The sequence below is a fragment of the Macrobrachium nipponense genome, chromosome 26, assembly GCF_015104395.2.
Source record: "Macrobrachium nipponense isolate FS-2020 chromosome 26, ASM1510439v2, whole genome shotgun sequence".
Taxonomy (NCBI): domain Eukaryota; kingdom Metazoa; phylum Arthropoda; class Malacostraca; order Decapoda; family Palaemonidae; genus Macrobrachium; species Macrobrachium nipponense.
Window position 1 is genome coordinate 72,228,474 of NC_087215.1, and position 22,128 is coordinate 72,250,601.

General features: G+C 54.0%; 1 pseudogene; it reads left to right on the forward strand.

The window, feature by feature from the left end:
* Positions 1–721: 721 nt before the first annotated feature.
* Positions 722–22,128, forward strand: part of LOC135199720 (rab3 GTPase-activating protein non-catalytic subunit-like) — a 79,203-nt pseudogene continuing 57,796 nt past the window's right edge.

A 22,128-nucleotide genomic window follows, 5' to 3' on the forward strand; every position in this document is an offset into this window, starting at 1 on the left:
CACGTGACCTGTCCACAACTCTTCTACCTACTGCATTTTGCGTAATATTAACAAAGGTACTTATCTTCGCCATTTAGGTACGTATTAATCTTATATAATTAAACATAATTTTTCTTTCAATTTATGAAACGCCAGACATTATCTTTATTTTAATTATTTAGAATGTATTTAAAAACCATATGATACACGAAGTCACAGTTCCGAGCAGACAGAATTCAAATGCCATAATACATATTAATTATACGTGTGCTTTTTATATAATCTATTTATATTTTCTTAAATTGTGAAACACCAGACTGAGGTCTTTACCATAATGTCTTACGACGTCTTTAAAAGACATATATGTTATACGAATTCATAGTTCGTAGCAGACAGAACGTCGAATATTATGACATGCATCACATATATGCGTAATTGAATATATTACTTTTAGGAGAAGAATACAAAAATACTTAAGATTATTTGTGTATTAGAATTACATCTTTAATTTTGTTACGTAATCTGATCTTATTAGTTTCGTATCTTAAAAATCAAGACATGCGGAACTTGTCATCGTGATGGCGCCAACTGTAAACTTTGTTTACCTTTGTAGGGTGCATGAGACCGTATTATTACAATGGAGCTTGTGGATGGCAAGAGGTAACTTTTTTAACGTCAAATTAAGTGTTAGATTTACGGAAAGTGTCGCAATGATATTCTATTGTAGATAGGATGAATTAGCATGGATTATTTTGTTTATTTGAACGTTACTTTAGGTGTAAAGGTTAGACCACCTCTAGGTACTGCCTTATCTACGGCTGGTTTAACCTAGTAAATTAACCAGCTAGGCATTTCTGTTCCAAGTAATGGACGTCCAATGCTATAGGCTATTAACATAGAATTTGTCAAAAATTTCCATGGATTTATTCCCCAGAAACCAGCTTAATCAGTAGACTACCGGGTAAGTTTGTACCTTGGTAGCCTAGCTACCTACTAGGTACTAGCTAGCTACTACTAGGCTAGGTAGCTTGAGAAAGTAAGCTAGGGTAGGCGTTGACTTTTAGGTATGGCAGGCCTTAGCTACTACCTAGCCTGGTAATTCTAAAGAATAACTCTGCACGGACTGCAAGGAATGTAACCGCGAATACGACATCCACTAGGGATTGGGGCGTTCAACGTATTTTGTCGTGTTTAGTACTGGCCCCTGGGGGTTAATTACAGTCACCCGCCCAAAATTAACAGTAAATTCTTAATAAGAAACCCGAATTCTACAGGAAACTATAATTTCCAAGCCTAGCTACCTACTATATATCACTCTAGGTTTTAGTATTGGGTATCCTATTAGGTAGTAGGTACTAGTAGATACCTAGGTACCTACCTATGCAGAGTAGGGAGAAGGGGTAGGTGTTGGTAAGTTTTCCTCCTGGGAAAACATTTTACTATCTATGTTAAGTGTTAATTTGTGGGTGTCCAGAGCGGTGAAGCCCCCACACCAACCCATCCAGTCAGGTCAGTGCACAGCACCCTTAAGTCTGGGTAGGAAGGTAAGTTCTGGTTAGGTCAGGGGACAACACTTTATAGTAGGTAGGTAGCCTAGGTAGAAGGTTAGGTGAGAGGAAAGGTTGTCCTGGTTAGGTGGTTACCAATGCAAGAGACCCAATGTCTGGATGGAAATTAAGTCCCACTGATCCGTTTTCAATATTCTTGTTATCTATCTTGGCCAGGTCAGGGAATGGCACCCTAAATCAGGTTAGGAAGGTAAGGTCTTGCTAGGAAAGGACACAGGCTTCTAGGAAAGGTTAAGTTTGGCCCATTTTCACATTCAGATTTCGTGTGCATAATCTTCTTCTTACACTGTGTTCACTCCATTTTATGTTATGCTAGTCTAGGGGGCATTTAGTCAAAATGTCTCTGCTTTCTTAGCACCAAAATAATCTCGCCTTCATCCTTGTGATTGCTTCTAGCCTAACCAGCTGCCAAATTATTGCTCATAAGGACACCAAAATGGCCAAAGCATCTGAAGTTAATAACTATTTGGGGTCATGAAATTGGAGGCTGTTTCAATACGATATCTTGACTACCTTTTAAGAGGGACATGGAGGTGGAAGTTACTCAAAATTTTGTGTGTTCCGATACGTAATACAAACCCTCGGTCCTTTAACAATAGGAAGGGTAACTAGCGGCAGCTGGGATGGTCGTAAGCTTCGAATCGAACAAGGGGAGAACGGTAGTTAACTGCTTGTCCGATCGTGCGCGCGCCCAGCGCGCCCGAGAGGTGAAGAATCACTTTTGCTTTCGGCCGCGCGGGTGTGAAGGACGTGTTCGTCATCGCTCTCTGCCCGCTTCATCGTCGTATGCTTTTGTTTATATTGTGTTTTTTACTAATGGTTTGGTTTGACTTGAAAATGAAACTGTAAGTACACTGTTTTCATTTTCATTACTTAATATGATCAACATGGAACTATCGCCGTAGAGACGGCGATTTCCGCTCTTTTCATGAATTGAACCTTGAATTATGTCTCGGTGCCGAGGGCGGGCGCACTCGCGCCGAGTCATGTATTTTGGGCGAAAGTGTGTAATTGAAAGATGTAAGTACACTTTTTCATTATATTTTTGCCCTGTGCGTTCGTTGCCGAGAGCTTGATTGCGCTCGGCAAGAGCCTCTTATTTTGTATGAATAGAATGCAATGAAAGTGGATTCGCAATGCAGTTTTCTTTTCATTTATTAATTGCATCAAATTTAATTTTGGATCAATTTCCACTCTTACCCGGGAATTAATCCTTACGATTTATTGCTGTGAAAGTGAAAATAGCAAGTGCAGTATTGTTCATTTTCATATATTTTTATGATAGCATCATATTATTATGGATCAAGTTTCCGCTCTTACCGGGAATTGATTTTTCCCTCTTTAAGTTCTATGAAGTGAATCGCAAGTGCAGTATTCTGTTTCATTTTCATATTACTTTTCACTGCTGTGCGGGGTAGGGGAAGCGAAGGTCTGCCAGGAAGTCGTCGGAAAGCTCTCCCGCGACTCCCTTGGTATCCGATTCTTCGTCTTCTTTCCTGCCCCCCCGCTCAGCTTCCTCGTATTTTGTTTTTGGGGTCTTCCTTCCGTTCGGTGGGGCATGTCTCCCCCCCGTGCGCGAGGGAACCCCTCTTACTAATCTGTCTGTGCTACCGCAGGTGCTACATCCGTGGGAGACGACCTTGGACAGGTTATGGACCACTGCGGCTGCAGGGCGTGCCTAGCATCCACGATCTGCTGCAGAGTCTAGCGAGGTCTGGGGCGGTGACCTTGGAGCGGTCTCCACTACAACCTTCACGGCCGCTTATGCTGCTTCCCCCCGCTGGTCTACACTCCCCATGCTGTGTCGGTGACGCCGTCTGCCGCTTCTAGGGCCGGTCGCCGCCGTACCGAGGAGGGGTATGCCGCCGCCGCCTGTGTTTTCTTCGTGTGCCTGCCCCAGACTTCCGCTGTTCCAGCAGCTCGCCCCTGGACCGACCGCCAGTACCACGCTGGCTGCCGATGATTCTACGATGGCGATGGATGGCCTGTGCGTACCTGTCGCTGATGTGGTTCCCGCTACTGGCTTGGCTGTCCCTTCTGTGTTTACCGCTGTTCCTGCCGCTCCTGAGCTGGTTGCTGTTCCTGTCGCTCCTGGTTCCTGCGCCTGTCCATGCTGGTCCTGCCCTGGTGTGTCTTCCCCAGTCCCAGGTCCTTCGGACAGGTGCAGTCGGGCCGTGTTGCTTCGGCAATAGGCCCGACTCTGGCCTGGATGGAGGACTGACGACTGTCCTGCGTGAGCTGACGAAGAAGAGGAAGGTTGTCATCTTCGTCTTCGTCTGTTGCTGCCTCTTCCCCTTCGACTTCTAAGGCCCATAAGCCGAAGAAGAAGAAGGCTGCCTCCCCCCCCTAAGAAGTCTCCTTCGGGAACTTCTAAGGGCCCGTCCCACCGAGGTGGGACGGGGGGGGGGTTCCTTCTGCTGGTCCTCCTGCTCCTTCGGGAGCGGGGCCCGTCTCCCCTTCCGTAAGGAAGGATAATAGACGGGGTGGGACCAGAGGAGTATCGGTTAGCTCTGGTACTTCCTCGCCTGTGCTAGCGGCGATGCCGCTACGCCAGGTTCCGGCTCGGTCTCGTCGTTCGCGGGAGATCCCGAGTGTACGCTCTCCCTCGGGAGACCGTGCAGCCAAAGTTTCGGCGCCAGGAGTTCGCTCGGCGCCAAGACCACGGCACCGGAGCAGAGGCTGGCGAGAACCCGCTCAGGTGACTCTCGCCAGGCCAGCGGGCCGCTCTCGCAGCGACCAGCTGGTAACCGGGTTTTGTTATTCCCCCTAAGAAGACTCCTTCGGGAACTTCGAAGGGCTCGTCACATTCCGGTGTGACGGGGGGGTTCTTCTGCTGGTCCTCCTGTTCCTTCGGGAACGGGGCCCGTCTCCCCTTCTGAGAAGAAGAAGAAGACGGGGACCAAGGGTGTGCTGGCTACCGCTGGTACACCCTCGCCTGGTCTTGGCAGCTCTGCTGCTAAGCCAGGTACCGGCTCGGTTTTCTCGTCCGCGAGAAGTTCCGAGTGTACGATCTCCTTCGGGTGACCGTGCAGCCAAAGTTAAGACGCCATGAGTTCGCTCCAGCGTCATGACCGAGGCACGGAGCAGAAGACTGTCGAGAGCCGCTCAGGTGACTCTCCCAGCCAGCGGCCGCTCTCGCAGCGACCAGCCGGTACCTCGGGTGGACGTGACGGTCTCTGATCCGGCCACGGGTGGAGGCTGGGAAGAGAGGTCCCCCAGGTCCCCTCGACCGACGGTACCAGCCTCGGCTGGTACCAGCGGTTTGACGTGCCGCGAGGACGCTCACCGGTCTCACGGCGAAAGCGACTCTGCAGGTCACATGACCGCCGCTCCCACAGGGACCGGGCGGATACGGTGACCGATCAGCAGCTCGTCTGACGCACGGGACCGGGGTCGACGTGCTCAGTCGAGCCGCTCGCCACAGTGAGCGGCACGGCCAGGCCTGTGCAGATCGATCCCCACCGCGGGTTGGTGATCGGCTGCAGCCCCCCACACGTACGCTGGTCCTCCTGCCAGCGAGCGGGGGGGGTGGGGGGGGGAGCGTCAGGTCTGTCTCTCCACTACCTTCAACTTCCTCGGGCTACACCGGGAAGAGCGAGGTAGCTAGGAGTGATCGTGAGAGGTGCGCCGCTCACGATCCCGTCACGACGCCGCACGTGCCACGTATGGTCTTAGGACCAACCAGGACGTACGCGCAAGTGATTGGAGGCGACCGTCAGGGGAGAGTGGGTAGCGTCAGTTCTGTCTCTCCGATACCTTCAACTTCCTCGGCATACGCCAGGAAGACGCGAGGTATATAGGAGGCTGATCGTGAGAGATGTCGCCGCTCACGATACCCGTACGACGCCGCACGTGCCAGGTTGGTCTTAGGACCAACCAGGACGTACGCGCAAGTGATTGGAGGCAACCGTCAGGGATCTGTTGCTGGTCCTTCTTCTGAAGGAGGAGGGTCCTGGGAGCTGCTCTTGTTGGAGGGACTGGACGGTCCTACTCCTCAAGACGCTGTAACTTCCGAGATTCAGAGTAACTTTACCCAGGTTATTGCACTGATTCGTCAGCACAACGACCGGGGGAAGGATCGCCTCTCCCACCAGCAGAGCCCATGTCTCTGCTCGAGTCGTTTTGGGGCCCGAGAGGGAACCCAAACCGACGGTGGGTATGCCGCGATCGGAGCTTGCCGATTCTGTCTTGAACCAGAGTCTCTCGTCTCCGGACAAGAAGGCTCTCTCAGTTCTGGCCGTCGATCAAGCTACTTCCACCTCCTCTACTGCGACAGCGGCGTTTCTACGTGTCTTCGGACCACCATATTTAAATACTCCTTCGGTCCTCCTGAGAGGTTTCGACCTCGACGAGGACTGGAATGAGTCGGAGGACGGTATCGGCTCTCTCCTGTCAGGTGTCGATCAGCCCCACCCAGACGACGTTCACAGTGGCGGCAGACCCTTACCTACAGTGAGAGTTCGTAACCCTCCTCGGGAAAACGTTTTCTCCTGACGATACGTTTCCCAGACTCTGAGAGGCCATCGCCGCAAGGCGATGGCTGCTCCTACTCTTCTCCAACTGCTAGTTCCACTGGGAAGGCGAGCGAGATACCTCCCAATTCCTCCCCCATTCCCTCTCTCCTTACGGCTACGAGGGAAAGGGGAAGGATCCTACAGAGATTTCTCTGTAGGATCCCACGTTGGGGACTGCGCTACCAGGGGGGACCTTCGGGTCCTACCTGACGTAAGCCCCTCCGGTCGTTGAGGAGGGATCCTGCCCCATTCTCGATTTCTACAAAGGGAATCGAGAGGACCACCAGCCGATATCGTTTGTTTGACGAATTCGGTGGGGGTTTACGCAGACTGCTTAGAATTCTATCGGAATTTCTAGCGCATTCAGAGTGTTAGAGTTTCTTACGATCTCCAAACACTTAGGCGAGACCACGGTCCAAAGTGAGCGAGACGAGAATCCCCGATATGTTACACGATAATCGGGAACCTCGCCTATGCTCGAATTCCTGGAATTTCTAGCATTAGGAAGAAGACTGCTGCTGAAAGAAGACTATCTCACAGTAGGCGACCAACCTGGAATAGAGAAGAACAGACGGGAATATCCAGTTTGGCTTGAACTATCGTCTTAGTATTCTGTTCACCATTGAAGCTTTCCTTCGAGGAAGACTTCTCCTTCACTCTCTTTAATAGAGAACGAAGGTGGTCGATCTCCAATCCTTATTTTGTTTTCTTGAAGGAAAGAATTTAGGATGGAGATCGTTGTTCAGAATCCTACAAATATACTACGTATATTAACCTCGCGACTGATTCTGCTAAGCAGTTGAATGGTCCGAGGGGTAGGCGCATATCCTGGTTTTTTTATTTACGGATTGCGACTTAGGCGAAAAGTATTCTAATTGAACTGCAACCCGGGTTGCCTGCAACCTCCCAGGAGTTTCCAGTTTCAATTTTATATACTTATGGTGTTGTCACAACAACACCATTTAAGCTTTTATATTTACCGAAATTCGTTCGCTTAAATATAATTGCTCGAGCATATCTTTTTATGCTCGGTGGTTTCTAGCCGAACGCATTCCTTTCGTGGAAAGGAGGAAAATTACTTGGCAACTCAGGATGACGAGTCAGCGACAGCTACGCGTATTGAATTGCCCGAGGACATTTCAGTATCAGCTGCCGCTTTGAGATAGACGGTTGTTTATGTCTTTCTCACCTGTTTTGATTGAATAACAACCGTATCTCTGCCCAACAATCACGGACTTAAGTCTCTGATTAACGGGGATTCTCGCATACATGAATGACCATCTACTGCTGAGAAACGCTAGTATTCATCGTCTTCGGTATTGCGAGAATTTTAAACAGAGATATCTATTCGACTCTCATCTTTCTGTTTACCGCACGGTAACAGAATTCTGTAATAGTCTCTTGCTGCATCGTATCCCGATAATGCGAATGATTTTTGGCGGAATCTGAGTTTGTCCTCAAAATATCTTGTATTCGGAGGTGTACAATTGTTCATTGTTCACCCCGGATTAGCAGATGTATTGAAAGACATCGCCTACTCCCACACCTGCCAGCTCTACTTCCAAACGTTCAGCCCATGAGAAGCAGTTCTTCAAGCGGCACTCCCCTGTGTTTCATTACTGAATAACGCCCGCTTTCATGCACACAACGAACAGCAATGAAATGGCGGTTTAGCGTTTTCAGGTCATTTGTAAGCACAGGTTTAGAATCTTGAGATTCCTTCTCTCGATTCAGCTGGAAGACGTAGGTTGCATTCATTGCCTACCTTCGTCTTCAACGTCACATAGTGTTGTTTCTCCTTAAGCTGAGATTCAACGTCTATGAGATTTTCTTGCCATCAGGGACCCTCGGTCTTTTGAAGGCAATTGACTTTCGCCTTTTGAGCTTATGCATTAAGAGAATCATCGCCGCGCCGTCCTGGCATCGGGTGGACTAACAAATATTTTTGTTTGTTTGGTCTCTCGCATAACTCTTTAAAGGGTGGGCGAAGGTCACGTGACTTACCCGGATGCTTGGACAACTTGCCTCTACTGATTCCGAACCAGTCAGTCGGCAGCTGTCAGTGCGCCCGAGTCAGTTACGAACTATGCTGTGGACTTAGTTCGGTTGTTCCAGAGCAATCATTACTTCGTCTTAATAGCTTGTCAGTATGAGTAACTGTCATAACCAAAGTCGAGAAGAGGGATAGGTCATACGACTATTCCCTTCTTTTCGTCTTAGGTAACTGCATGACTTCTCTTGAGAGTCAAGCACAAAGGGATGGGATTTGTGACGCTCGATTTCGTACCGATCTTCGTAGCGAAGAACTCAGACCCTTCGGTAACTGACGATTGGTTCGAGTCCTTCACAATACCCTCCCTAATGGACTTCACCGCCGCCTCCGATACGAAGGCTATGCTGCTTGTCCTGTGAAGGTGCGACGGAGCTGTCTGAAGAAACTCGACACCCAGGATGAGTGTGGACGCCTCTTCATCATTCTCTCGCGTTCCGCAAGAACTTCTCCGTGGCGCAGGTAATGAAGGTAGGCGCCTGGTCCAACCGGACCGCATGCACCTCCTTCTACCTTCAGGATATTGCCCACAGTTCCTTGGATCTTTTTCCTTAGGAACCGTGGTGGTTGCTCAACACGTTGTGTAGTTAACCCAGACCCTCGCAGGCTGAACAGCATCGAGTCCTGGTGTGACCGTAAAGAATGGATGAGGAATGAGAGTGTGACTGGCTCCTCTTCCCATCTTTTTCTTCCTCTACCTTTGGGTAGAGGGACACGGTCGTCACCCTGCTTGGGTAAGGACGAGATGCAGGTGAGCTACTCAATAGAGCACCATCCTATCCCTTTCAGTAGGGATAGGAGTAAATATCCACCACTTCCTCCAACAAGGGGGAGGGAGTAGTGGATGCCAAATTGAGACAAACCCATCATTTTATGTTATGATGGGGTCTCTTGCAAACAGGAACAAGTTCTTGCTTGCTGGTACGAAGAGATACGCTTGCCTCTCTCTTAGTACTTGGCCCAGAGGTCTGACCATTGATCCTGCGGTGCACACCCCGACCCTCAATCGGACAGAGGTTTGGATCCCTCCCTTGCTCTTACGACCAGGGAGGCACTCCAGGGTTGGACGAACACCAGTCTGTTCACCAAAAAAGACTCAGATTCCTCCCACCAAGAAGTGAGTCTTCCTATTGTTAAAGGACCGAGGGTTTTGTATTACGTATCGGAACAAATGACAAATTTGTCGAAAAATTGCATTTTTTTTTCCTAACTATACAAACCTGAGGTCCTTTACATATAGTCCCCCCCACCCTCATGCCACCCCTCACTCTGGCAACTTTTTTGCAGGGCCTCTAAAGCAAAAGTGATTCTTCACCTCTCGGGCGCGCGCGGGCGCGCGCATGATCGGACAAGCATTAACTACCGTTCTCCCCTTGTTCGAGCTTAACGACCGTCCCAGCTGCCGCTAGTTACCTTCTATTGTTAAAGGACCTCAGGTTTGTATAGTTAGGAAAAAATGCAATTTTCGACAAATTGTCATTTTCCAGGAGTCTCCCACAACTTTTGTAAAGTTAGAAAGTAGAGACCCATTTCATAAATGTCTGGACTTTTAGGTCTTTGGTCCTGTAGTGTTTGCCTCATCCTGAAGGGGGCACAGCCTTCTCTCAGTGTCCCTGTTTCTCTGGGGTAGTACTTGCTGCAATGCTTTTACTGAAGGGTTAAGGGTATCGTTTTGTCTGCATGATTCTTTAATGAAAGAGTGCCTTTCCTGCACCCTAATTAGTCTATGAATGGTTTGTCTTGTGAAGTGTTGACCACACATAGATTCATGTAAACTGGGTTTGTTCCGATACGTAATACAAACCCTCGGATCCTTAACAATTAGGAAGTAGCTAGCGGCAGCTGGAACGGTCGTAAGCTTCGAACAAGGGAGAACGGTAGTTAACTGCTTGTCCGATCGTCGCGCGCCGCGCGACTGGGAGGTAAAACAAATCACTTTTGCTTTCGGCCGTGTGTGGGAAGGACGTGTTCGTCATCGCTCTGCCCCGCTTTGTCGTTTGCTTTGAGTTTGGAGTATTTACCCTCTCTTTCTGTATAAATCAGAGTGACTGTAAGTACTTGTACATTTGCTTTATTGATCTTGCAATGAGTGAGGAAGAAATGGAGATATCACCGCTCCAGCCTCGCCCGTAGAGTGTGTCCCGGGCTGGAGGGGCGTAGATGTGGAGGTTTTAGATCATTTGTTGATGTGGACCCCTCACGAGGTTTGTACTCGTTGTCGGGGGCGAGAATGCTCCCGCAACGAGCCCTGTGTCACATGTATGAATTGGTCGAGGCGCAGTGGGTGCTGTACGAGGGCAGGAAGAGACTTAGGCCGCCCAAGAAGTCATCGGAAAGTCCAGTGACTCCTTTGGTAACGGACACTTCGTCCTCTTTCCTGCCCCCCGGCCAGCCCCCACGTTTCGCGCCTTCCCCTGCGGGGGGGGTAGCGGAGTCCTTCTCCTCTCTCGATCCGTCGAGTGTGGATGAGGGCGCCCGCTACCCCGGACGTACAGCTGTACTCGGGGTCTTCCGTACGCTCTGGGGGGTGCGTCTCCCCCCAGGCGTGAGGAAACCCCTCTAACTAACCCGACTGTTGCTTCCGCAGGTGTGCCATCAGCGAAGGACGACCTGGGGACAGGTGTGGGAGTCGCTGGGAACTGCAGGGAGTGCCCAGCATCCAAGGGTTGATTCAGCGGTTGGCGGGGTCGGCAGTGGTCACTCATGGTGCGGTGAACCACTACTACAACCACAGTAAACGACACCAGCATATGAGATGCCACCGCATCTGGTGTATACGCCACATATAATGTCGGTGACACCCACGGCTGCTATAACAAAAAACCCATTACTGCCGTGCCAAAGAGGACGGTGCACCACCACCTGGATTCTTTGTATTGCCGACCCCGGACTTTCCGCTGCCACAAAGAGTACCCCTGGACCTGCCGCACCAAGTGCCGAGGATGACGGTAACTGCCGACAGGACGCCTGGCTCTCCTGTGGTACCTGCCGTGCCTGCCGTACCTGTTGCTGTCCCAGCCGCTCATTCCTTTTCAGATCAGGGGCCTGCGCATTCTCTTTCAGATGTTCCTGCCGTTCCTGCTGTTCCCTCCCGGACCTGTTCCTGTTGTTCCTGCTGTTGGTGGTGCTGTCACAGTCTCAGGTCTTTCCGGACAGGTGCAGTCGGGCCCTGTTGCTTCGGCAACTGCCCCGGCTCCCCTCCTGGATGGAAGACCTGACGTCTGTCTGCGGAGCCTGGCGAAGAAGAAGAGGAAGAGGAAGAAGGTGTCGTCGTCGTCTTCGTCGTCTTCTTCGTCGTCTGCTGCCTCTCCTTCCCCTTCGACTTCTAAGGCTAAACAGCCGAAGAAGAAGAAGGTTGCCTCCTCCCCCCCTAAGAAGACTCCTTCGGGATCTTCTAAGGGCCCGGCTCGCTCAGGCGAGCTGGGGAGCTCTTCTGCTGGTCCTCCTGTTCCTTCGGGAACGGGGCCCGTCGCTTCTTCTGCAAAGAAGAAGTCGACGGGGACCAGAGGGTGCACCAGCCCTCGGCTGGTGCGTCCTCACCTGGTGCTAGCGGTTCTGCCGCCTAAACCAGGTTCCGTCTCGGCGCTTCTTCTCGTTCGCGAGAAGCACCGAGTGGACGCTCTTCCAAAGAGGACCGTCCAGCCAAAGTTTTGACGCCCGAGCTCGCTCGCCGTCAAGACAGCGGCGCGGAGCAGAAGACTGGCGAGAGTCGTGCACACGACTCTCGCCAGGCCAGTGGACGCTCTCGCAGCGATCAACTGGCTGCTCGGGCTGACGTGACGGTCGCTGACCGGCCACGGGTTTGAGGCGAGGAAGGAGTCCCCACGGCCGCCGGTACCAGCCACGGCTGGTACCAGCGGTTGTTTTGACGCGCCGAGAGGACGCTGGCCTGGTCTCGACGCGACAGAGAGCCTAGCAGGTCACCCGTTCCGCCGCTCCCGATTTGGGACCGGGCCGCGGAGACGGTGGACCAGCGGCAGCTCGCCATGACGCTAGAGATCGGTCTCGACGTTCTCAGCCGAGCCAATCGCCCCAGGCGGGAGCGGCAAGGCTAGGCCCTGCTGCCCGACCGTCACCGCGGGTTGACGATCAGCAGCAGCCCTCCACTCACTGCTGGTCGGCCAGCGAGCGAGGGGGGAGCGTCAGGTCTGCCTCTCCCGTACCTTCAACCTCCTCGGGCTTATACCGGGAGGAGGAGCGAGGTACCGAGGAGCGATCACGAGAGGTGCGCCGCTCGTGACCCAGCTATGACGCCGTACGGCTCAGGCACGGTCTTAGGACCGACCAGAACGTACGCGCAAGTAGTTGGAGGCGACCGTCAGGGGTCTGTCGCTCCTCCTTCTGAAGGAGGAGTATCGAGGGATATGCTCTTGCTGGAGGGACTGGACGGTCCTACTCCACAAGACGCTGTAACTCCTGAGATACAGAGGAACTTCGCAGAGGTCATTAAGCTGATGCGTCTGCATAATGACCTTGCGGAAGGATCGCCGCTACCACCGGCAGAGCCCACGTCCCGGCTCGAATCATTTTGGGGTCCTGGATCAGGTGGAGAATCTCGTCTCCGGACGGGAGGACTCGCTAAAATACCGGACGGTCCTCTAAGCTGCTTCCTCCTCCTCTACAGCGGCAGAGGCGATTTGTTCCGATACGTAATACAAACCATCGGTCCTTTAACAATAGGAAGTAGCTAGCGGCAGCTGGAACGGTCGTAAGCTTCGAACAAGGGGAGAACGGTAGTTAACTGCTTGTCCGACAGTCGCGCGCCGCGCGACTGGGAGGTAAACAAATCACTTTTGCTTTCGGCCGTGGGTGTGAAGGACGTGTTCGTCATCGCTCTCTGCCCGCTTCATCGTCGTATGCTTTGTTTATATTGTGTCTAATAATGGTTTGTTTGACTTGAAAATGAAACTGTAAGTACACTGTTTTCATTTTCATTGCTTAATTATGAACCAACATGGAGTTATCGCCGTAGATGCGGCGAGTGTTTTCTACTAGTGGTTTGTTTGACTTGAAAATGAAACTGTGGGTACACTGTTTTCATTTTCATTACTTAAGTTATGAACCAACATGGAGTTGATGCGTAGATTGCGTAGATTTTGCAAGGATGCCGGCGATTTCCTCTCTTTTCATGAATTGAACCCTTGAATTGTGTCTCGGTGCCGAGGGCGGGCGCGCTCGCGCCGAGTCATGTATTTTGGGCGAAAGTGTGTAATTGAAAAATGTAAGTACTCTTTTTTCATTATATTTTTGCCCTGTGCGTTCGTTTACCGAGAGTGTGATTGCGCTCGGCACGAGCCTTTTTAATTTTGTATAATAGAATGCAATGAAAGTGGATTCGCAATTGCAATATTCTTTTCATTTTCATTTATTTATTTGCATGAAATTTAATTTGGATCAATTTTCGTTCTTACCCGGGAATTGATCCTTACGATTTTTTATGTGGAAATGAAATCGCAAGTGCAGTATTCTGTTTCATTTTCATATATATTTTATGATAGCATCATATTATGGATCAAGTTTCCGTTCTTACCCTGGAATTGATTTTTTCCCCTTTAAGTTCTATGAAGTGAATCGCAAGGGCAGTATTCTGTTTCATTTTGTTTCATATTACTTTTCACTGCTGTGCGGGGGTAGGGGAAGCGAAGATCTGCCAGGAAGTCGTCGGAAAGCTCTCCCGCGACTACCCCTTGGTATCCGATTCTTCGTCTTCCTTCCTGCCCCCCGCTCAGCTTCTTCCGTTGTAATTTTGTATTTGGGGTCTCCTTGCGTTCGGGGTGGGGCATCTTCCCCCCTTCCCCCGTGCGTGAGGGAACCCCTCTTACTAATCTATCTATGTTACCGCAGGTGCTACATCCGTGGGAGACGACCTTGGACAGGTATGGACCACCGCGGATGCAGGGGCGTGCCTAGCATCCACGGGCTGCTGCAGCGTCTAGCGAGGTCTGGGGCGGTCTCCACTACTACCACGGCCGCTTATGCTGCTCCCCCCCTACTTGGTCTACACTCCCCATGCTGTGTCGATGACGCCGTCTGCCGCTACTAGGGCCGCAGCCGTACCGAGGTGGGGTTGCCGCCGCCGCCTGTTTTCTTCGTGTTGCCTGCCCCAGACTTCCGCTGTTCCAGCAGCTCGCCCCTGGACCGGCCGCCAGGACCCAGGTTCCGCTGACTGCCGATGATTCTACGAGGCGATCGCTGGGCCTGCCGTACCTGCCGCTGATGTGATTCCCGCTGTTGGCTTGGCTGTCCCTTCTGGGTCTACCGCTTCCGCTGTTCCTGCCGCTCCTGAGCTGGTTGCTGTTCCTGTCGCTCCTGGTTCCTGTGCCTGTCCATGCTGGTCTGCCCACGGTGTGTCTTCCCCCAGTCCCAGGTCCTTCCGGACAGGTGCAGTCGGGCCGTGTTGCTTCGGCAATAGCCCCGGCTCCGCCTGGATGGAGGACCTGACGACTGTCCTGCGTGGCTGACGAGGAAGAGGAGAAGAGGAAGCTGTCATCTTCGTCTTCATCGTCTGCTGCTGTCCCTCTTCCCCTTCGACTTCTAAGGACCCATAAGCCGAAGAAGAAGAAGGCTGCCTTCCCCCCTAAGAAGTCTCCTTCGGGAACTTCTAAGGGGTGGGGACGGGGGGGTCCTTCTGCTGGTCCTCCTGCTCCTTCGGGAGCGGGGCCCGTCTCCCCTTCCGTAAGGAAGAGATAGACGGGGACCAGAGGAGTATCGGTTAGCTCTGGTACTTCCTCGCCTGGTGCTAGCGGCGATGCTGCTACGCCAGGTTCCGGCTCGGTCTCTCGTTCGCGAGAGATCCCGAGTGTACGTTCTCCCTCGGGAGACCGTGCAGCCAAGTTTCGGCGCCAGAGTTCGCTCGGCGCCAAGACGCGGCACGGAGCAGAAGGCTGGTGAGAGACGCTCCAGGTGACTCTTGCCAGGCCAGCGTGGGCCGCTCTTGCAGCGACCACTGTAACCCGGGTTTTCCCCCCTAAGAAGGCTCCTTCGGGACCTTCTAAGGGCCCGTCTCGCTCCGGCGATTCGGGGAGCTCTTCTGCTGGTCCTCCTGCTCCCTCGGGACAGGGCCCGTCTTTTCTTCTACCAAGGAGAAGAAGACGGGGGACCAGAGGAGTACCAGCTTCGGCTGGCACTTCCTCGCCTGGTTCTAGCGGTTCTGCCGCTAAACCACCGGATCCGCCTCGGCTTCTCGTTAGCGGAGAAGAATACCGAGTGGACGGTCTCCCGCGGGATGAGACCGTCCAGCCAAAGTCTTGACACCCGAGCTCGCTCGCCGCCAAGACCGAAGCGCGGAGCAGAAGACTGGCGAGTGTCGTGCAGACAACTCTCGCCAGGCCAGTGGTACGCTCTCGCAGCGACCAGCTGGCTGCTCGGGTTGACGTGACGGTCGCTGACCAGCCACGGGTGAGGCGAGGAAGGGGAATCCCCCGCGGCCGTCGGTACCAGCCACGGCTGGTACCAGCGGCTCGATGCGCCGAGAGGACGCTCGCTGGTCTCACCGCGACAGCGAGCCTAGCAGGTCACCTGACGCCGCTCCCATCGGGACGGGCGGAGACGGTAACCAGCAACAGCTCGCCTGACGCTAGAGATCAGCGTCGACGTTCCAGCCAAGCTCTCGCCCCAGGCGAGCGGCAAGGCTAGGCCTGCTGCTCGATCGCCACCGCGGGTTGACGATCAGCAGCAGCCCTCCAAGCACGCTGGTCCTGCCAGCGAGCTAGGGGGGGGGTGGAGCGTCAGGTCTGCCTCTCCTGTACCTTCAACCTCCTCGGGCTACACCGGGAGGAGCGATGGTACCTATGAGTGATCGCGAGAGGTGCGCCGCTCGCGATCCCGCTATGACGCCGTATGGACCAGGCACGGTTCTAGGACCGACCAGGACATACGCGCAATTAGCTGGAGGCGACCGTCAGGGGTCTGCCGCTGTTCCTCCTTCTGAAGGAGGAGTATCTCAGGATCTGTTCTTGTTGGAGGGACTGGACGGTCCTACTCCGCAAGACTCGGTTACTCCCGAGATACAGAGGAATTTGCAGAAGTCATTAAGCTGATTCGTCAGCATAATGACCCTGCGGAGGAATTGCCGCTCCCACCAGCAGAGCCCACGTCTCTGCTCGAGTCGTTTTGGGGCCCCGAGAGGGAACCCAAACCGACGGTGGGTCTGCCGCGATCGAGCTTGCCGATTCTGTCTCGAACCAGTGTCTCTCGTCTCCGGACAAGAAGGCTCTCTCAGTTCTGGCCGGTCGATCAAGCTACTTCCACCTCCTCTACTGCGACAGCGGCGTTTCTACGTGTCTTCGGACACCGTATTTAAATAACTCCTTCGGTCCTCCTGAGAGGTTTCGACCTCGACGAGGACTGGAATGAGTCGGAGGACGGTATCGGCTCTCTCCTGTCAGGTGTCGATCAGCCCCACCCAGACGACGTTCACAGTGGCGGCAGACCCTTACCTACAGTGAGAGTTCGTAACCCTCCGCGGGAAACTTTTTCTCCTGACGATACGTTTTTTCCCAGACTCTGGAGAGGCCATCGCCTTCGATGGCTGCTCCTACTCTTCTCCAACTGCTAGTTCCACTGGGAAGGGCGCGCGAGTATATCCAATTTCCTCCCCCATTCCCTCTCTCCTTACGGCTACGAGGGAAAGGGGAAGGATCCTACAGAGATTTCTTTGTAGGATCCCACGTTCGGGACTGCGCTACCGGGGGGACCTTCGGGTCCTACCTGACGTAAGCCCCGGTCGTTGAGGAGGAATCCTGCCCCATTCTCGATTTCTACGGGAATCGAGAGGACCACCAGCCGATATCGTTTGACGAATTCGGTGGGGGTTTCGCAGACTGCTTAGAATTCTACGGAATTTCTAGCGCATTCAGAGTGTTCGAGTTTTTTACGATCTTCAAAACACTTACGCGAGACCACGGTCCAAAGTGAGCGAGACGAGAATCCCCGACCCCGATATGTTTACACGATAATCGGGAACCTCGCCTATGCTCGAATTCCTGGAATTTCTAGCATTGGGAAGAAGACTGCTGCTGAAAGAAACTATCTCACAGTAGGCGACCAACCTGGAATAGAGGAGATCGGACGGGAATATCCAGTTGTTCCGATACGTAATACAAACCCTCGGTCCTTTAACAATAGGAAGTAGCTAGCGGCAGCTGGAACGGTCGTAAGCTTCGAACAAGGGGAGAACGGTAGTTAACTGCTTCGTCCGATCGTCGCGCGCCGCGCGACTGGGAGGTAAACAAATCACTTTTTGCTTTCGGCCGTATGTGGGAGGACGTGTTCGCCATCGCTCTGCCCGCTTTGTCGTTTGCTTTGACTTTGAGTATTTGCCTCTCTTTCTGTATAAATCAGGAGTGACTGTAAGTACTTTTACAATTCTATTGATCTTGCAATGAGTGAATTGGAAGAATGGAGATATCACCGCGCCCTCCAGTCGCCCGTAGAGTGTGTCCCCGGGCTGGAGGGGCGTAGATGTGGAGGGTTCAGGTCATTCGTTGACGTGGACCCCCATGAGGTTTGTACTCGCTGCCGGGGCGAGAGTGCTCCCGCAACGAACCCTTGTGTCATATGTGTAATTGGTCCGAGGCGCAGTGGGTGCTGTACGAGGGCAGGAAGAGACTTAGGCCGGCCAAGAAGTCATCGGAAAGTCCAGTGACTCCTTTGGTGACGGACACTTCGTCCTCTTTCCTGCCCCCGCCAGTCCCCCACGTTTCGCGCCTTCCCCTGCGGGGGGGGTAGCGGAGTCCTTTTCCTCTCTCGATCCGTCGAGTGTGGAGGAGGGCGCCCGCTACCCGGACGTACAGCTGTACTCGTGGTCTTCCGTCCGCTCTGTGTTTTGTTTTCTTCTTTTCCCCAGGGCGTGAGGAAGCCCTCCAACTAACCCGACTATTGCTTCCGCAGGTGTGCCATCAGCGAAGGACGACTTGGGACAGGTGTGGGAGTCGCTGGGACTGCAGGGAGTGCCCAGCATCCAGGGGTTGCTTCAGCGGTTGGCGGGTCGGCGGTGGTCATCATGGTGCGGTGACCACAACTACTACCACAATAACGACACCAGCGTATGAGATGCCACCACATCTGGTATATACGCCCCATATAATGTCGGTGACACCCACGGTGGCTATATACAAAAACCAATTGCTGCCGTGCCAAGGAGGACGGTGCCACCACCACCTGGATTTTTTCCTTTGCCGACCCCGGACTTCCGCTGCCCAAAGAGTACCCCCTGGACCTGCCGCCAGTGCCACGGATGACGGTGACTGCCGACAGGACGCTGGCTCTCCCGTGGTACCTGCCGTGCCTGCCGTACCTGTTGCCGTTCCAGCCTACTCTTTCCCTTTTCAGATCGGCCTGCACATTCCTTTCAGATGTTCCTGCCGTTCCTGCTATTCCCGGACCTGTTCCTGTTGTTCCTGCTGCTGGTGTTGCTGTCACAGTCTCAGGTCTTTCCGGACAGGGCAGTCGGGCCCTGTTGCTTCGGCAAACTGCCCCGGCTCCCTCCTGGATGGAAGACCTGACGCTGTTCTGCGGAGCCTGGCGAAGAAGAAGAGGAAGAGGAAGAAGGTGTCGTCGTCGTCTTCATCGTCTTCTTCGTCGTCTGCTGCCTCTCCTTCCCCTTCGACCTTCTAAGGCCCAAACAGCCGAAGAAGAAGAAGGCTGCCTCCTCCCCCCCTAAGAAGACTCCTTCGGGATCTTCTAAGGGCCCGGCTCGCTCAGGCGAGCTGGGGAGCTCTTCTGCTGGCCTCCTCCTGTTCTTCGGGAACGGGGCCCGTCGCTTCTTCTGCAAAGAAGAAGTCGACGGGGACCAGAGGTGCACCAGCCTCGGCTGGTGCGTCCTCACCTGGTGCTAGCGGTTCTGCCGCTAAACCAGGTTCCGTCTCGGCCGCCTTCTCGTTCGCGAGAAGCACCGAGTGGACGCTCTTCCAAAGAGGACCGTCCAGCCAAAGTTTTGACGCCCGAGCTCGCTCGCCGTCAAGACAGCGGCGCGGAGCAGAAGACTGGCGAGAGTCGTGCACACCGATCTCGCCAGGCCAGTGGGACGCTCTCGCAGCGATCAACTGGCTGCTCGGGCTGACGTGACGGTCGCTGGACCGGCCACGGGTTGAGGCGAGGAGGAGTCCCCACGGCCGCCGGTACCAGCCACGGCTCGGTACCAGCGGTTTGACGCGCCGAGAGGACGCTGGCCGGGTCTCGACGCGAAAGGGAGCCTAGCAGGTCACACCCGTCCGCCGCTCCCGATGGGACGGGGAGGCGGAGACGGTGACCAGCGGCAGCTCGCCTGACGCTAGAGATCGGTCTCGACGTTCTCGAGCCGAGCCAATCGCCCCAGGTCGAGCGGAAACAAGGCTAGGACCTGCTGCTCGAACCAGGTCACTGCTGGTTGACGATCAGCAGCAGCCCTCCACCCCGCACGCTGTTCCTGCCAGCGAGCGAGGGGGGAGCGCCCTCAGGTCTGCCTCTCCTGTACCTTTTCAAACCTCCTCGGCTATACCGGAGGAGCGAGGTACCAAGGAATGCGATCACGAGAGGTGCGCCTGCTCGTGACCCAGCTATGACGCCGTGCGGCTCAGGCACGGTCTTAGGACCGACCAGAAACGTACGCCGCAAGTAGTTGGTGAGGCGACCGTCAGGGGTCTGTCGCTGTTTCCTCCTTCTGAAGGAGGAGTATCGAGGGATATGCTCTTGCTGGAGGGACTGGACGGTCCTACTCCACAAGACGCTGTAACGCTGAGATACAGAGGACTTCGCAGAGGTCATTAAGCTGATGCGTCTGCATAATGACCTTGCGGAAGGATCGCCGCTACCACCAGCAGAGCCCACGTCCCGGCTCGAATCATTTTGGGGTCCCAAGAGGGAGCCCAAAATGATGATGGGGTTGCCACGATCGGAGCTTGCGGACTCGGTCCTGGATCAGGTGGAGAATCTCGTCTCCGGACGGGAGGACTCGCTAAAATCCGGACGGTCTCTAAGCTGCTTCCTCCTCCTCTACAGCGGCAGAGGCGATTTTACGTGCCATCGGAAGACCCGATACTGCCGAAACAGGTTAACCCGGAGTTAGCGAGGCTGACTCCAGGTGTGTCCCTGCAGCAGCTCCTGTCGGAGAACTTATGGTTCTCGCAGCAGGAGGCACTTGCCCTGGAATCTACCGCTATGGCAGCATTCCAGGCAGTTTCCTGGCGTTGGATTTGTGGTCCCTCACAATATCCAAAGTAGCGGCCGGCTCTGGGAGTTCTGCTCTCGAAGACGACGCTTCTTCAGGAGACTGTGCCAGTCTGGAGGAGAGCAATCTCTTACCTCGCCCATCAGACTGCTAACCTGTGGGCCAACTTAGTTCTTCGACGTAGGGACGCAGTCCTTACCCGAGTGACCAAGGGGGCCGGGCGTGAGGCGGCACTCGGGCTACGAAATGGACCTCTTAGGAGTTCCCCAGCTCTCTTTCCTGGAGAGATGGTGGACGCTGCGGTTGGAACGGCGGCGCACTGACGAGAGTGACCGCTTAGTCCACCAGGCAGTCTCGAAGGTTTCTGGGCAACCTCGAGTAACTGCGGCCAAACCAAAGAGCTTGGCTAGCGCTTCCACGGCGGCGAATGATGGTTGCACCGTCCAAACCCCGTGTGAAGACTCCAGCTGTTTCAACTTCTGCTAGAGGAGGCCGCAACCAGCCCTCCTCCCAGCCCTCCTTTCCCCAGAGGAGGTGCTGGAAAGAAGTCGAAACGAGGAGGGAAACGCTAGGGACGGCGTTCCCCCTCACCTGCTGCCGGAAGTGGGGGGGTGCCTAGCAGCCACTTGGGCGACTTGGCAGCGCTACGGCGCCGAGAACTGGATAGTAGACGCCTTCGGGGGAGGGATATCTACTACCCTTCGAGTCTCGGCCCCCCTCATCTCCAAACCGGTCCATCTACGACCTATGTCCGGGGATCAAACAAAGGACAACGCTCTTCGACAGGAGATCAAGACCATGCTGGCGAAACGAGCTGTAGAAATCGTGGAGAACCAGTCACCGGGCTTTTACAGCCGCCTCTTCCTAGTGGAGAAGGCATCGGGGGGCTGGCGTCCGGTGATAACCTAGTCCTCTCTCCCCTGAACCGCTTCGTTCGCACGACGCGGTTCACGATGAGTCGGCACGCTCAGTGCTCGACTCGATCAGGGGGAACGATTTCATGCTTTCAGTGGACCTGAAGGACGCGTATTTTTCAAATACCCATCCATCAGTCCTCCAGAAAGTACCTCCGCTTCATCTTCGACGGGACGGGTGTACCAATTCAGGGCACTTTGTTTCGGTCTCAAACACCGCCCCACAGGTGTTCACGCGAGTGTTCACTCTGGTGTCGGCTTGGGCCCATTCGAACGGAAGGGATACGTCTTCTGAGGTATCTCGACGATTGGCTAGTCTGGCGAGCTCCCGCTCGCAGTTGCTACAGGACAGAGATCGGCTCCTCAAGTTTGTCGCGATCTGGGGATCGTGATAAACTACGAGAAGTCCGACTCGAACCCAGCAGAAGATGAAGTACCTGGGTCATGCTGATAGACACGGTAGCAGGGCAAGTCTTTCCCGCAGACTTGCGTATCAGCAGAAATTCAGGGAGGCAGCCGGCCGGTTCCTGTCTCGGCAGGAACAGGCAGCACAGCAATGGCAAGTCGTGATCGGCCATCTGTCGTCACTCGAGAAGTTAGTCCCTCACGGGCGTCTTCACCTGCGGTCTCTCCAGTGGAGACTAAGGGAGAGTTGGTCTCAGGCCAAGGATCCTCCTTACTTTCCGTGGCTATCACGGACAAGGTGAGGCCAGGACTAGCCTGGTGGCTCGACGACAAGAACCTCTTAAGAGGAGTGCCCATACGCACTCCCCCCCCGGAGATGCTTCTGTTCTCAGACGCATCGACCGAGGGATGGGCGCACACCTGAGGAGTTGCTGGCTGCAGGTGTGTGGGACCATCACGAGAAGCACCTTCACATCAATGTCCTGGAACTCAAGGCGGCGTTCAACGCTCTCCAAGAGTTTCAGGACCGCTTGGTGGGACACTCAGTGGT